General features: G+C 39.8%; 1 pseudogene; it reads right to left on the bottom strand.

Annotated features, from left to right (window-relative positions):
- Positions 1-6,797: 6,797 nt before the first annotated feature.
- Positions 6,798-7,859, bottom strand: LOC102728501 (glyceraldehyde-3-phosphate dehydrogenase pseudogene; annotated as a pseudogene).
- Positions 7,860-17,925: the final 10,066 nt, after the last annotated feature.

Here is a 17,925-nt window from a genome sequence, read left to right on the forward strand (position 1 = left end):
AGCCAAACTGTGGAAAGAGCCAAGATGCCCTTCAACAGATGAATGGATAAAGAAGATGTGGTCCATATATACAATGGAATTTTACTCAGCCATCAGAAAAGATGAATACCCAACTTTTACATCAACATGGATGGGACTGGGGGAGATTATGCTAAGTGAAATAAGTCAAGCAGAGAAAGTCAATTAGCATATGGTTTCACTTATTTGTGGAACATAAGGAATAACATGGAGAACATTAGGAGAAGGAAGGGAAAAATGGGGGAAGGGAATTGGAGGGAGAGATGAACCATGAGAGACTATGGACCTGAGAAACAAACAGGGTTTTAGAGGGTAGGGTGGAAGGGGAATTGGTTAGCCCGGTGATGGGTATTAAGGAGGGCATGTACTCCATGGAGCACTGGGTGTTATACGAAAACAATGGATCATGGATCACTACATCAAAAACTAATGATGTATTGTATGGTGACTAACATAACATAATAAAATTTAAAAAAAAAAACCTTTTTAAAAAAAAATTATGATCAGCCTTCATCCACATAGTATGTGTCAGAATTTCATTTCTTTTTAAGACCGAATATTATTTGATGGTATGTATATACCACATTTTGTTTATCCATTCATCTGTCAATGGATAGTTGGGTATTTCCACCTTTTGACTATAGTGAATAAAGCTAATACAAACATGGTTGTACAAATATCCCTTTGAGACCCTGTTTTCAATTGATTTGCATATATACCCAGAAGTGAAATTGCTAGATCATATGGTGATTCTATGTTTCATTTTTTGAGGAGCCAGCATACTGTTTTTATAGCATCTGCACCATTTTACATTCCCACCTGTGATTCACAAGGATTCAAATTTTTCCACATCCCAACAACAGTGGTTACTTTCTGTTTTTTTTTTTCCCCCCCTGGGGGGAGGGAGGGTGGTTATTTTGTTCCTAGCAGACATCCTAATGGGGCGGAGGTATAATTTCATTGTTGTTTTGATTTGCATTTCCCTAATGATTAGTGATGTTGAGCATCTTTTCCTGTGCTTATTAGGTATTTGCATATCTTCTTTGGAGAATATTTATTCAAGTCCTTTGCCCATTCTTCAATTCAGCTTGTTTTTAGTTTTTTTTATTTAAATTCATTTAATTTAATTAACATACACTGTATTATTAGTTTCAGAGGTATAATTTAGTGATTCATCAGGTGCATATAACACCCAGTGCTCATTACTTCAAGTGCCCACCTTAATGCCCATCACCCAGTTACTCCATCCCCACACCCATCTCCCCTCCAGCAACCCTCAGTATGTTCCCTATAGTTAAGAGTCTATTATGGATTGTTACCCTCTCTGTTTCATCTTATTTTATTTTTCCTTCCCTTTCCCTGTGTTTATCTATTTTGTTTCCTACATTCCACATATGATCACTGAAAAAGAAAGAATAGGAGGTAGTACTCTCTGCCAGGGATTTAATCAAATGGATATAAGTAAGATGTCTGAACTGGAATTTAAAACAATGATTATAAAGATACTAACTGGGCTTGAAAAAAACATAGAAGACACTAGAGAATCCCTTACTATAGAAAGAAAAGAACTAAAATCTAATCAGGCTGAAATTAAAACTGATATTACTGAGATACAGTGGAGAGAGTCAGTGATATAGAAGATAAAATGATGGAAAATAAAAAACTGAAAAGAAGAGAGAAAAACAACTACTGGATCACAAAGGGAGACTTCAAGAAATCAGTGATTCCATAAAGCAAAATAATATCCAGATAATAGGAGTCCCAGAAAATGAAGAGAGATGGGGGCAGAAGGTTTATTTGAACAAATTATAGATGAGAACTTCCCTAATCTGGGGAAGGAAACAAGCGTTCAAATCCAGGAAGCACAGAGAACACCCACCCCTCAAAATCAATAAAAATAGGTTAACCCCTCGACATATAATAGTGAAGCTTGCAAGTTTCAGAGATAAAGAGAAAATCCTGAAGGAAGCTGGGGTCAAGAGGTCCTTAACCTACAAGGATAGACACATAGGGCTGGTGGCAGACCTGTCCACAGAGACCTGGCAGGCCAGAAAGGACTGGAATGATATATTCAATGTGCTAAATGAGAAAAATATGCTGCCAAGAATACTTTACCCAGCAAGGCTGCCATTCAGAATAGAAGCAGAGATAGAGTTTCCAGGAGAAACAAAAACCAAAGGAATTTGTGAACACTAAACCAGCCCTGCAAGAAATAGTAAAGGGAGTCCTTTGAGTGAAGAGAGAGCCCAAAAGAAACATAGACCAGAAAGGAACAGAGACAATCTACAGGAACAGTGACTTTACAGGAAATACAACAGCCCTAAATTCATATCTTTCAATAATTACTCTGAATATAAATGGGCTAAATGCTCCAATCAAAAGATAAAGGTATCAGAATGGATTTTTAAAAAGGCCCATAAATATGCTGTTTAGAAGAGACTTATTTTAGACCCAAAGACACCTCCAGATTGAAAGAGAGGGGGTGGAGAACTATTTATCATGCTAATGGACATCAAAAGAAGCTGGAATAGCAATCCTTATCTCATATAAATTAGATTTTAAACCAAAGACTGTAATAAGAGATGAAGAAGGGCACTATATCATAATAAAGGGGTCTATCCAACAAGAAGATCTAACAATTGTAAATATTTATGTTCCTAAATTGGGAGCAGCCAATTATATAAACCATAACCAAATTAAAGAAACACATTGATAATAATACAATCATAGGGAAATTTAACAGCTCACTCACAGCAATGGACAGATCATCTAAGCAGATCAACAAGGAAAGAAGGGCTTTGAATAACACAATGGACCAGATGGATGTAACAGTCATATTTAGAGCATTTCATCCTAAAGCAACAGAATACACATTCTTCTCAAGTGCACATGGAATATCCTCCAGAATAGATAACATATTGGGCCACAAATCAGGTCTTCGCCAGTACCAAAAGATTGCAATTATTCCATGCATATTTAAACTACAACACTTTAGAACTTGAACTCAATTACAAGAGAAAATTTGGAAGGAACACAAATACATGGAGGTTAAAGAGCATCCTACTAAGGAATGAATGGGTCAACCAGGAAATTAAAGAAGAATTTAAAAAATAAATGAAAATGAAAACATGACAGTTCAGAACATTTGGGGTGCAGCAATGGTGGTCCATAAGAGGGAATACATAACAATATAGGCCTTTCCCAAAAAACAAGAAATATCTCAAATACACAGTCTAACCTTACATCTAAAGGAGGTGGAAAAAGAATAACAAATAAAGCCAAAATCCAGCAGGAGAAGGGAAATAATAAAGATTAGACCAGAAAGCAATGACATGGAAATAAAAACAACAACAACAACAATGGAACAGATCACTGAAAGTAGGAGATCGTTCTTTGGAAGAATTAATGAGACTGATAAACCCCTAGCCAGACTTATCAAAAAGAAAAGAGAAAGTACCCAAATCAATAAAATCATGAATGAAAAACGAGAGATCAGAGCCAAAACCAAAGAAACACAAACAATTATAAGAGAATACTATGAGCAATTATATTGGCAACAAATTAGGTAATCTGGAAGAAATGGATGCATTCCTAGAAACATATAAATTACCAAAACTGACACAGGAAGAAATAGAAAACCTGAGCAGACCCATAATAAGCAAAGAAATTGAATAAGTACTCAAAAATCTCCCAACAAACAAGAATCCAGGGACAGATGGCCTCCCAGCAGAATTATAACGAACATTTAAAGAAGAATTAATACCTATTCTTGTGAAACTCTTTCAAAAAATAGAAATGGAAGGAAAACTTCCAAACTCATTCTATGAAGCCAGCATTACCTTGATCCCCAAACCAAAGAGCCTCACCAAAAACGAGAACTATAGACCAAATCTCTGATGAAGATGGATACAAAAATTCTCACCAAGATACTAGCTAATAACATCCAACAGTACATTAAAAAGATTATTCTCCACAACCAGGTGGGATTTATTCCTATGCTGCAAGGGAGGTTCAACATTCACAAATCAATGTGATACACCACATTAATAAAAGAAAGGACAAGAAACATGCAGAAAAAACATTTGACAAAATACAGCATCTGTTATTAATAAAAACCCTCTGTTGTGTAGGGATAGAAGGAACATACCTCAATACCATAAAAGCCATATAAAAAATCCACAGTGAATATCATCCTCAAGGGGGAAAAACTGAGAGCTTTTCCCCTAAGGTAAGGAACACGACAGGTATGTCTACTCTCACCACTGGTGTTCAACATAGTACTGGAAGTCCTAGCCTCAGCAATCAGACAACAAAAAGAAACAAAATGCATCCAATCAGCAAAGAAGTCAGACTTTCACTCTTTGCAGATGACATGATACTCTATGTAGAAAACCCAGAAGGCTCCACCCCAAAATTGCTAGAACCAATACAGGAATTCAGCAAAGTGGCAGGATATAAAATCAACACACAGAAGTCTGTTGCATTTCTATACACCAACAATGAAGCATCAGAAAGAGAAATCAAGGAATTGATCCCATTTGAAATTACACCAAAAACAATATCTAGGAATAAACCTAACTAAAGAGGTAAAGGATCCATACTCTGAAAACTATAGAACACTTATGAAAGAAATGGAGGAATACACAAATAAATGGTAAAAAAACATTCCATGATCATGGATTGGAAGAACAAACATTGTTAAAATGTCTATACTACCCAAAGCAATCTATACATTTAATGCAATCCCTATCAAAATACCACCAGCATTTTTCACAGAGCTGGAACAAACAATCCTAAAATTTGTATGGAACCAGAAAAGACTCCAAATAGCCAAAGGAATGTTGAAAAAGAAAACCAAAGCTGGAGGCATCACAATTCTGGACTTCAAGCTGTATTACAAAGCTGTAGTCATCAAGACTGTCTAATACTGGCATAAAAACTGACACATAGATCAATGGAACAGAATAGAGAACCCAGAAATCGAAGCTCAACTATATGGTCAACTAATCTTTGACAAAGCAAGAAAGAATATCCAATGGAAAAAAAAGAGTTTCTTAAACAAATGGTGTTGGGAAAATTGGACAGCCACAGGCAGAAGAATGAAACTGGACCACTTTCTTATACCACACACAAAAATAGACTCAAAAGATGAAAAACCTAAATGTGAGACAGGAATCCATCAAAATTCTCAAGGAGAACACAGGCAGTAACCTCTCTGACCTTGGCTACAGTAACTTCTTTCTAGACATATCTCCAAAGGCAGGAGAAACAAAAGCAAAAATGAATGGGACTTCATCAAAATAAAAAGCTTTTGCACAGCAAAGGAAACAGCCAACAAAACTAAAAGGCAACCTACGGAATGTGAGAATATATTTGCAAATGTCTTGTCAGGAAAAGGGCTAGTATCCAAAATATATAAAGAACTTATCAACCTCAACAAAAACAAAAAAACAAAAAAATCCAGTCAAGAAATGGGCAGAAGATATGAAAACACATTTCTCCAAAGAAGACATACAAATGGCTAACAGACACATGAAGAATGTTCAACATCACTCAGCATCAGGGAAATACAAATCAAAACCACAATGAGATACCACCTCACACCAGTCAAAATGGCTAAAATCAAAAACTCAGGAAAGAACAGACATTGGCGAGAATGTGGAGAAAGGGGAATCCCCTTATACTGTTGGTGGGATGAAACTGGTACAGCCACTCTGGAAAACAGTATGGAGGTTCCTCATAACATTAAAAATTGAGCTACCCTATGACCCAGCAATTGCACTACTAGGTATTTATCCAAAGGGTACAAATATAGTGATTCAAAGGGGCACATGCACCCCAATGTTTACAGCCGCAATGTCCACAATAGCCAAAATATGGAAAGAGCCCAGATGTCCATTGACAGATGACTAGATGTGGTATATATATAAACTGAATATTACTTAGCCATCAAAAGAATGAAATCTTGCCAGTTGAAATAATGTGGATGGAACTAGAGCGTATTATGCTAAGTGAAATACATCAGTCAGAGAAAGACTGATATCAGATGATTTCATTCATATGTGGAATTTAAGAAACAAAACAGATGAACATAGGGGAAGGGAAGGAAAAGTAAAATAAGATAAAAACAGAGAAGGAGGCAAATCATAGGAGACTCTTGTTTAAGAGGACAAACTGGGTTGCTGGAAGGGAGGTGGGTGGGGGAATGGGCTAAATGGGTGCTGGGTTTTAAGTAGGGCATATTTTGGGGTGAGCACTGGGTGTTATATGTGGGTGATGGATCGCTAGATTCTACTCCTGAAATGGGAACTGCATCTTATAAGTTTTGGTATGATGTGTTTTCATTTTCATTTGTTTCAAGATATTTTCTAATTTCTCTTTTTTAAGAAGATCCATTTATTTATTTTAGAGAGAGAGAGAGTACGAGTGGGAGGGGCAGAGGGAGAGGGAGAGAGAATCTCAAACAGACTGATTTCATGACCTGAGCTGAAACCAAGAGTTGGATGCCCAACCAACTGTACCACCCAAGTGCCCCTCTAATTTCTCTTCTGATTTCTTCTTTAACTCATTGGTATTTGAGTGTATTTTTTATTTTCATATATTTGTGGATTTTTCCATTTTCTTTCTGCTATTTTTTTTCAGGGGGAGGGCTCGGTACAGTATACTTTATATTGATGGTACATGACAAGGTAGGGCTCCCCAAACCCCTCCCCTTCTTCAAGGGGTCTGAGATGGAGACTGTGTAGGGCTCGGGAGATTCTCAGTGTGTTGGGGGATGAGTTTGGGCCAGGACTCCCAGCAGCTGAGGGTCTCTCTCTTCCTCTTGCTCTCGGTAGGGCAGGTGGTCCAGGGGGCTCTTAATCCTTAGAGGCCATTTGGACCATAAGGCCTACCACCCATTTGCTGTAGCCAAATTCATTGTCATACCAGGAAATGAGCTTGACACAGTGGTCACTGAGAGCAATGCCAGCCCAGGCATTGAAAGTGGAAGAGTGGATGTCACTGTTGAAGTCGCAGGAGACACCCTGGTCTTCAGCGTAGCCCAGGATGCCCTTGATGCTTGCTTCACCACCTTCTTGATGTCATATTTGACAGCTTTTTCCAGGCAGCAGGTCAGATCCATGACTGACACATTGGGAGTGGGGACACAGAAGGCCATGCCATTAAGCTTCCCATTCAGTTCAGGAATGACCTTGCCTATAGCCTTGGCAGTGCCAGTAGAAGCAGGGATGATTTTCTGCACAGGCCCTCAGACATCATGCCACAGCTTCCCAGAGGGTCCATCCATGGTCTTCTGGGTGGTAGTGATGGCATGGACTGTGGTCATGAGTCCCTCCATGATACCAAAGTTGTCATGAATGACCTTGGCCAGAAGGGCCAAATAGTTGGTGGTGCAGGAGGCATTGTGGACAATCTTGAGGAAGTTGTCATACTTATGGTTCACACCCATCACAAACATGGGGACATCAGCAGAAGGGGCAGAGATGATGACCCTTTTGGCCTTACCCTTCAAGTGAGCCCCAGCCTTCTCCATGGTGATGAAGACCCCAGTGGACTCCACCACATAGTCAGCACCAGCATCACCCCATCTGACATTGGCAGGATCTCACTCCTGGAAGATGGAGATGGGCTTTCCTTGACAATAAGTTTCCTATTCTCAGTCTTGACCATGCTATTGAATTTGCAGTGGGTGGAGTCATACTGGAACATGAAGACCATGTAGTTGAGGTCAATGAAGGGATCATCAATGGTGACAATATATCCACTTTGCCAGACTTAAAAGCAGCCCTGGTGAACAGGTGTCCAATACGGCCAGATCAGTTTACTCCAACCTTCACCATAATGTGTCAGGGACATGGCTGGCACTGCATCAGAAGATGCCACTATGTGTTGAACAGGGAGGAGCAGAGAGCTCCTTCTGCTGTTGATTTCTAGTTTCATCATAATCAAAAAAGATGTTTTGTATGATTGCAATTTTTAAAAATTTCTGAAGACTTGTTTTGTAGCCTAACATATGGTCTATTCTGGAGAATGTTCCCTATGCACTTAAGAAAAATGTGTATTCTGCTCTTGTTGATTAGTGTTCTGTATATGTCTTTTAGGTTGGATTGATAAAAAAAAACTTACTACAAAGCTATAGAGATCATAATATACAGTATCATAACAATGTAGTACTGGCATAAAGACAGATATATAGACCAATGAAATAGAATAGAAAGCTCATAAAGAAACCCTCATATAAATGGTCAAGTGATTTTTGACCAAATAAGGAAAGAGAATACTTGAACAATATGTCCTTAACATATTAATAATCATTTTTAAAAATCCTATTCTGATAATTCCAACATTCCTGCCATATCTGAGTCTGGTTCTTTTGCTTGCTCTATCTCTTTAAACTGTGTTTTTTGCCTGCGAGTATGCTTGTAATTTTTGTTGAAACACATATATGATGCTACTGGCGTTGCTGGCAGGCTGGCTCCAGGGACCCAGAGGGAGTCTTGCAGGACCAGCCAGGAGGGCTGCGCTTATGGAAATCAAACAGAGCCCGCAGGAGGTGAAAGCAGAGTTTATTGAAGATGTAGAGGGAGTGCAGATACAGACAGAGTGTCTGGGAGACTCAGAAAGGAAAGGAGAGAGTCTCGTCTTTGGAAGGGTTTTTACTGAGGACAGTGGTCTGGTGTCCATATCCTCTCAGGCATCCAGGAACCAGTTAGAACAAAGATGAGGGCCCAGGTGTTATTCTTTGGAGCCAGGGGTCTTGGCGATGAGATGTCGAGCTCTGGTGATCTGGAATACACATATGATCACTTTATCCGGTCATTCTCATCTGGTCCTTCCTTAGATGTTATCTGTTCTAGAGAAATCATTAACTCCTTGTCCAGGACGTATGCTATTTGCATTACAAGGCATATGTCAAGTTGGGTGGAGGTACAGGTCCTAGCAAGAATTGAAGCAGGAAAAGGAGAAAAAGCAGACTTTTATGGAGCCCTTCAGTTTCTCTTTTTTTTTTTTTTTTTAAAGATTTTATTTATTTGACAGAGAGAGACACAGCGAAAGAAAGAACACAAGCAGAGGGAGTGGGGGAGGGAGAAGCAGGCTTCCCGCTGAGCAGGGAGCCCGATGTGGGACCCGATCCCAGGACCCTGGGATCATGACCTGAGCCGAAGGCAGATGCCCAACGACTGAGCCACCCAGGCACCCTCAGTTTCTCTATCTTACTGGGTAAGAGGATCTGTGGTAAATAGACCTTTATTGGTATGGCATTAAGATGTAGGGGGAGGGTAAACATTCCATAGTTCATAAAATTATGATTAGTTCTCAGTTTTCTAGTGAGGCAGTGCCCTTGGGCTGTGAACTTCACAAGTGTTTCTCAGTTTTCCCCCTCCTTTAGGCAGGACAGGATGGCTAGAGAGGCTGGCATTGAGTATTTCCCTTCATGCAGGTTGGTTATGCTTTGATAAAACCCAGATGAGTTAGGGTTTGTTGAAATAGTTCTTCTAAGGGCAGACTTTGTTAAGAACATGATGTTCTGGCATATTTCAAAATGGTTCTTTTTTCCCTCTCCCTGCTGGAAGCACAAGGCGATTTTTCTCCATTCTTTACTGTGAGAACCTGGTAAGGCTTCAGGAGATAAAAATCACAAAATAGTGGGCACACCCTCTAAGACAGGGTCCCTCCTGGGGTTTTTCCATCTTAGGCTTGTTTATACTGAGCATCCAGCAATTCATAGGTTTCAGCTTAGGTTTCCCTACCCTGATACTGGTTCCTCCAGAGACTTCTGCTCATGGGTTTCTCTATGGTAAGTTCTGATTCTTTGTATCCACCTGTCTTATCTCTCTGATTTATAAGTTAGCAGTTTGCCCTGTGACCTTACTTCTTTAGTGGATTTCAGAAGAGTTGTTGATTTTCAGTTCCTTTAGCTTTTTACTTGTTAGGACAGAGTAACAACTTTCATGCTCCAGATATACTAGACCAGAAACTGGATTTCTAGAATTTCTATCTTTGTCGATATTCTCATTTTGTTCATATATCAACATATCAAAATATGTTCATATTTTGTTTTCCTGATTTCCTTTATTTCTCTATATGTGTTCTAATTTAGCTAATTGAATATATTTAAGGCAGTTGTTTCAAAGTCTTTGTCAAGTAAGTCTGAAATCTGGTTCTTTAGGGTGAGTTTCTGGAGATCTATTTTGTTTCTTTGAATGGGTCATGTTTTCCCTGCTTCTTTGTATGCCTTGTGATATTCTGTTGAAAACTGGACATTTGAAAAAAAAACAGGTACCTCTTCCAGTCTTTGCAGACTGATTCCATGCAGGGGAAGACATTCACTAATCATTGCAGAGTGAATGCTTAAGGTCTTTTTTTTTTTTTTTTTTGGTCATGTATCGTTCTTGGGCCTGTGTGTATGCTTTTTTTTTTTTCTTTTCTAATTCCCTGTATACATAGCTACTTTTTTTTAAAACTTTTTTGTTATGTTAATCACCATACATTACATCATTAGTTTTTGATGTAGTGTTCCATGATTCATTGTTTGTGCATAACACCCACTGCTCCGTGCAGAATGTGCCCTCTTTAATACCCATCACCCAGGCTAACCCATGCTCCCACCCCCTCCCCTCTAGAACCCTCAGTTTGTTTTTCAGAGTCCATCATCTCTCATGGTTCAGCTGCCCCTCCAATTTCCCCCCCTTCATTCTTCCCCTCTACTATCTTCTTCTTCTTTTATTTTCTTAACATATATTGCATTATTTGTTTCAGAGGTACAGATCTGTGATTCAACAGTCTTGCACAGTTCACAGTGCTCACCATTACATAGTTGCTTTTTAAAAGTCTTATTTCCCTAAAAGTCTCATCCTGCTTCTTCTCAGGGCCCTAGATGTTCTGTTGTATTCCTCTGCCCATAATTAATCTCGTGTCCCCAGGTACCCATAAGTCTGAAATCCCCTGCAGCTCTCCACCATGCTCTGGCATCCACCACTGCTTTCATCAGCCTCCAACCTGATATCCAAGCTAATCCACCTTTCCTGTCACCACTATGAACCAGGCAAGACAAAAACCAGTCCCCCCATAACCCCCAGACAAGTCAGAACCAGTTGCAGACAACTCCCACTTTTTTCCTTTCACCCAAAGGGAGGGACCAGAAATTGAGCGGCTTCCTCCTAAATCTATGCCAGGCAGGGAGTAGGCAAGGGTGATCAAAAATGCCATGAAATTTTTGTTTGGAATGTTTTGAGTGCAACTTTTTCTTGATTGTGTATTTGTTTGTTGCTACAGATTCTTTATTGTTTTTTTAGAGAGAGAAGGAGTGCAGAGAGATAGTGGGGGAAGGGGCAGAAGGAGAGGGAGAGAGAGAGAATGTTAAGCAGACTCTGAGCCCAGTGTAGAGCCCACGGTGGGGCTGGATCTCATGACCCTGAGATCATTACCTGGGCAGAAATCAAGATTCAGATGCTTAACTGACTGGGCCACCCAGGCGACCCACCCCTTTTTAAAGTAGGCTCCATATTCAGTGTGGAGCCCAAAAGGGACTTGAATTTACTCACGACCCTGAGATCAAGGCCTGAACTGAGATCAAGAGTCAGACACTTAACCTATGGAGCCACCCAGGTGCCCCATGTTGCTGTGGGTTCTTAACTGGTTTATAGAATACTCGCAAAGCTACTTTGGTCAATATGGTGTTTACTTGGTGTTTCTGTGGGAGAACAAGGGCCTAAGGTTTCCTACTCTGCCACCTTGCTCACACCAACAATATATTATCTTTTCTACATGGTAAATTATGTAATAATTTTGAGATTCATCCATTTTGTGATAAAACTTGGATCAGTCATCCTTTCCTTTTTATTAATTAGAAATACTCCATTGTCTGAATATAGCACAATTTGTTTATCCATTTTTCCTAGTTATGCACTTTGAGTTGTATCTAGTTTTTGCTATTATGAATAAAGGTCATAAGAATGTTCATGTACAAGTCTTTGTGTAGCGGTAAATTTTAGAGACCTGTCTAGCAAGAAGTTGCTGCAGCCGAGGTCAAAGAGGTTGCTGCCTGTGTTCTCTTCTAGGATTTTGATGGATTCCTGTCTCACATTTAGGTTTTTCATCTTTTGAGTCTATTATTGTGTATGGTGGAAGAAAATGGTCCAGTTTCATTCTTCCCCATGTGGCTGTCCTATTTTCCCATGAGGCTGTCCTATTTTCCCAACACCATTTGTTGAAGAGACTGTCTTTTTTCCATTGGATATTCTTTCCTGCTTTGTTGAAGATTAGTTGACCATAGCGTTGAGGGTCCATTTCTGGGTTCTCTATTCTGTTCCATTGATCTATGTGTCTGTTTTTGCGCCAGTACCATATTGTCTTGATGATTACAGCTTTGTATTAGAGCTTTTTAAAAAAATTTTATTTTATTATGTTATGTTAATCACCATACAGTACATCATTAGTTGTTGATGTAGTGTTCCATGACTCATTGTTTGCATATAACACCCAGTGCTCCATGCAATACGTGCCCTCCTTAATACCCATCACCGGGCTAACCCATCCCCCCGTCCCCTCTAAAACCCTGTTTGTTTCTCAGAGTCCATAGTCTCTCATCGTTTGTCTCCCGCTCCGATTTCCCCCCCCTTCATTTTTCCCTTCCTTCTCCTAATGTCCCCCACTATTCCTTATGTTCCACAAATAAGTGAAACCATATGATAATTGACTTTCTCTGCTTGACTTATTTCACTTAGCATAATCTCCTCCAGTCCCATCTATGTTGATGCAAAAGTTGGGTATTCATCCTTTTTGATGGCTGAGTAAAATTCCATTGTATATATGGACCGCATCTTCTTTATCCATTCATCTGTTGAAGGGCATCTTGGCTCTTTCCACAGTTTGGCTATTGCGGACATTGCTGCTATGAACATTGGGGTGCATATGGCTCTTCTTTTCACTACATCTGTGTCTTTGGGGTAAATACCCAGTAGTGCAATTGCTGAGTCATAGGGTAGCTCTATTTTTAATTTCTTGTGGAACCACCACAGTGTTTTCCAAAATGGCTGTACCAACTTGCATTCCCACCAACAGCGTAAGAGGGTTCCCCTTTCTCCACAATCTCTCCAACATTTGTTGTTTCCTGTCTTGTCAATTTTTGCCATTCTAACTGGTGTAAGGTGATATCTCAATGTGGTTTTGATTTGAATTTCCCTGATGGCTAATGATGATGAACATTTTTTCACGTGTCTGTTAGCCATTTGTATGTCTTCTTTGGAGAAGCGTCTGTTCATGTCTTCTGCCCATTTCTTGACTAACACTGTCTTTTGATGAGAAGTTTTACAATTTTGATCAAATCAATTTATCATTTTTTTAAAAAAAAATAATGGGTGCCTGGGTGGCTCAGTTGGTTAAGCGACTGCCTTCGGCTCAGGTCATGATCCTGGAGTCCTGGGATCGTGTCCCACATCGGGCTCCTGGCTCAGCAGGGAGCCTGCTTCTCCCTCTGACCCTCTCCCCTCTCATGCTGTTTCTCTCTCTCTCTCTCTTTCTCTCAAATAAATAAATAAATATAATCTTTAAAAAAAATAAAATAAAAAAATATTGACTGAAGAGGTTAGTACTTTTTCTGTTTTAAGAAGTTTTTGCTACATCTACTCTAAGATTATGAAATTATTCTTTTATGTTTTCTTCTGGAAGCTTTGTATCTTGGGGTTTCACATTTAGGTCATGATCCATATTGAGTTAATTTTTATAGATGGTGTGTGCAAGGAGAAGCGTCAGGTTTTTTCCACATGGTTATGCAGTTATTTAGCACCATTTTTTAAAAAGTCTCCTTTCTATTTCTCCTTTCATTGAATTACTTTGGCACCTTTATGGAGTATTAACTGACCATGCAGGAGGGCTTGTCTTAGTCCATTTGGGCTGCTATAACAGAATACGTAGACTAGGTGGCTTATAAACAACAGAATTTTATTTCACAAAGTTCTGAAGCCTGGGAAGCCCAAGATCAAGGGGCTGGCAGATATGGTGTCTGGTAATAGCCTACTTCCTGGCTCATAGACCTGTAACCCCACATAGTGGAAGAGATGAAGGAACTCTTTGGGATCTCTTTTCTAAGGACATGAATCCCATTCATGAAGGCTCCACCCTCATGACCTAATCACTTTTCAAAGGCCCCACCTCCAAAACCAACCTAAGTTTCAGCATATGAATTTTAAGGGGCATCTGGCTGGCTCAGTTGGTAGAACATGCAACTCTTGATCTCAGCATTTTGAGTTCAAACCCCACATTGGCTGTAGAAGTTACTTAAAAATTTAAAAAAATATGTATTTTGGGGGACACAATATTCAGTCTATAGCAGGGCTTATTTCTCACTACTCTTTTTCACTAATCTATTTGTACATCCTTATGCCAGACCACACTTTTAATTACTGTGGTTTTATAGAACTGGTATTATTTCTTCCTTGAATGTTTTGTAGAATTCACCAGTGAAGCTAAATAGACTTGGAAATTTTCTTTGAGGGAAGGCTTTATACTACAGATTCAGTTATTTTCTTCTACCAATATGGAACTATTCAGATTTACTTTCTTTTTTTCCTTTTGTCAGTTTTGGAAAGTCATGTTTCCAAGAAATTTATGTTTCTTCTGAATTGTTAAATTTATTGCCATGAAGTTTTTCATACAATTCTTTAACATCCTTTTATTTGATAAGAAACCATTGGTGTCTCCCTTTTTATTTTTTAAGTTGGTAATTTATGTTTTTCTAAAATCAATTTTGCTAGGCTATAACAACTCTATTAATTTTTTTTTAAAGTAAGCTCTATGCCCAATGTGGGGCTTGAACCTGTGACCAGACGATTAAGAGTTGCACACTCCACTGACTGAGGTAGCCAAGCTCCCCTCTATAACTTTCTTTAAAGGGCAGCTTTTTTGTTAGGTCATCTGTTTTCTAGTTCATTGATCTCTGCCCTTAACTTTATTATTTCTTTCACTCTTATTTTCTTTGGATTTCATTTGCTTTTTTTTTCTAACGTTTTTGAGGTAGAAGTTTAGATAATTGATTTTCAACCTTTCTTGTTTTATAATATATGCATTTCATATATAAACTTTCCCTCTGAGCATTCATTTAGCTGCATCTTGCAAATTTTGATTTTTTTAAATTATTAATTCAACATATTTAAAATTTTCCATTGTGATTTCTTCTTTGATCAAAGGGTTATTTACAGGTGCATATTTTATTTTCTAATATTTGATCATTTACAAAGTTATGCTTTTATTATTGCTTTCTAGTTTAATTCCATGGTGGTCAGAGAAGGTACTATATGATTTCAACCCTTTGAAATCTGTTGAGATCTGTTTTACTTCCTAGCATATGGTATGTTTTGTGAATGTTATGTACGTATCTGAAAACTTTAATTCTTCCCAGTAATACCTTGAGGGTTCAGTATAAAGGTTTTGAACATCTTTTATCAGATACAATGTATTCTGTATTTTGTTTTATGAGGGTACTATTTAGGTCAAATAGATTAAGTGCTTTTCATTTTATTTATTTTTTAAAATATTTATTTAAGTAATCTCTACCCCAAATGTGGGGCTCAAACTCATGATCCCAAGATCAAGAGTCCCATGTTCTTTCAACTGAGCCAGCTAGGCACTCCAGTTAATTGCTTTTTAAGTTTTTCTGTATCATTACTTATTTTTGTGTCTGCCTGTTCTATCAATTACTAAGATTAGGATCTCTAATTATGACTTGTGTACTTCTTCTTTTCTCTTTTTCCCAAGTATTCCACAGCTTATTTGGTGTATACATAGTTAAAAAATTTTTTTCTTAGTGAGTTGATCTGCTTATCTTTATCAAATGTCCCTTTTTCTTTCTTTTTTTTTAAAGATTGATTTATTTGAGAGAGAGAGTGTGCAGGTGGGGAGGTGCAGAGGGAGAGTCTTTTAAGCAAGCTGCTCACTGAGTGCAGAGCCCAATGCAGGGCCACCGCCAAGCCAAGGTGGGGGGACTGGAGGGGGAGCCCTGGGTGGGGGGCTCAATCTCACAACCCTGAGAACAGGACCTTAGCTGAAACCAAGAGTGCAACGCTTAACCTACTGCACCACCCAGGTGCCCCTGTCCCTTTTTATTCCTGGTGACACTTTGTCTTGAAGTATTTGATATTAGTATAGTCACTCCAACTTTCTTATGATTATTATGTAAATGGTATATTGTTTTCCATCTTTTTAATGTCAATCTCTTTGTGTCCTTATAAAGCATCACTTTTATTTTTTTAAAGATTTTATTTATTTATATGAGAGAATAAGAGCATGACAAGCAGGGGCAGGGGCAGATGGAGATGGAGAGGGAGAAGCAGACCCCCGCTGAGCAGGGAGTCAGACTGAGGCTCCATCCCAGGACCTGGGGATCACCACCTGAGCTGAAGGCAGACGCTTAACCACTTAACCGACTGAACCACCCAGGTGCCCCTAAAGTATGCCTCTTTAAAATAGCATATATTTGGGATTTGTTTTATTCAATGTGACAATTTATCTTTAATTGGAGTGTTATATTTACATTTAATGTAATTGCTAATATGGTTGGATTTAAGCCTAACAGCTTGCTATTTGTTACTGCTTATCCTATGTGCTTTTGTTTCTTTGCTGCCTTCTTTGGATTGAGTATATCTCAGCATTCTATTTTATTTCCTCTCGTGGATTTTTAGCTATGGCTCTTATTTTTTATTGTTTTAGGAATTACAATATTTTTAAAATATCACAATACACCTTGAATTTGTATTCTATCACTTCACCTACAGTGTAAAACAAAACAAAACAAAACAAAAACCTTTGGAATCTAACTTTGAGACTCAGTCCTGGGCAGAGAGAAACAGTAATCTGAGTGAAAATGTGTGGACTGGGAACCAGAAAGTCACTCAAAACGCATGTTTTGTAGGAATGTCAGGGACTTGCAGGAACTTCTAAAAAAATGTTCTCTGAATATTTAGACAACTGGTAGATTCTGTTCTGGTCAGGATCCATTTGCTGTGACTTTTTGCATTATCCAGAGGACAGATGGGAGTAAGCAAACCTCTTGTGGTTTTCATAGTCTAGTGGCCAGATTAGAATACTTGATGCCCATCATTATTGTTCTCCATTAGAACCAAAATGGGTTAAGGGGAAGTGGGTAGGTGGGGGTCGGTGCGGAGTTTAGGGCAATTTTTCTCCTAAGCATGCTTGTGACAAGCTCAGTCCATTCACTGTTTTCATGTAATTTGTCACTTAATTGGCCACTCTCAAGATTGTTTTCGGGGACTTGTTCAAATTAAGTTTTCTTCTGTTAGCCATTCCCACAAGTCTGCACGCGGGTTTGCCCCCGGCTCAGAGGCAGAAGAGGTTGTACAGAAGTGATCACTGCAGTGGCCCGTCGAAGTGTGTAGCTGCCGCACCCAGTACCCCACCGCCTGCCACGCTCTGGCATGCGCAGCGCAGGTGTGCGCACCTCCTACCTGTCAGCGGAGCCCGGTCGGCGCGCGCTGGGTGCCTCCCCCCACCCCACCCCAAGCCTCTTCGGCAGCCCATCCATCCACAGCCCTGATCCCATGTATCCCCGGAGCAGTGTGCGGATCCCCGCCCCTTTTCCTCCATGGGCCGGGCGGCTCCCACCGGGGGAGTCCCAGAGCAGTGTTCCCCAGCGGTCCCACGCAGAGCTGAGGTCACCGGAGCCGTCAGGTGGCCTTCGGAGATCTCCCTAGGAAGCACCTTAGGCGGCCAGAGGAGAGCGCGGACAGGGCCTCTCGGTCGCCTCCTTACAGCGTGCGCTGCCCGGCAGGATCCGCGGGGCGGTGGAGGGTGCCCGGCGCAAAGGAGGGAGCAGCCAGGGCCGCGGCCCGAGCGCAGAGGGAGGAGCGCCGGGAGGAAGAGGCCGAGCCGGGAGAGCCCCCGCCCCGGGAG

The sequence above is a fragment of the Leptonychotes weddellii genome, chromosome 9 (genome assembly GCF_054177405.1).
Source record: "Leptonychotes weddellii isolate Sample4059 chromosome 9, ASM5417740v2, whole genome shotgun sequence".
In the NCBI taxonomy this organism is placed as follows: Eukaryota; Metazoa; Chordata; class Mammalia; order Carnivora; family Phocidae; genus Leptonychotes; species Leptonychotes weddellii.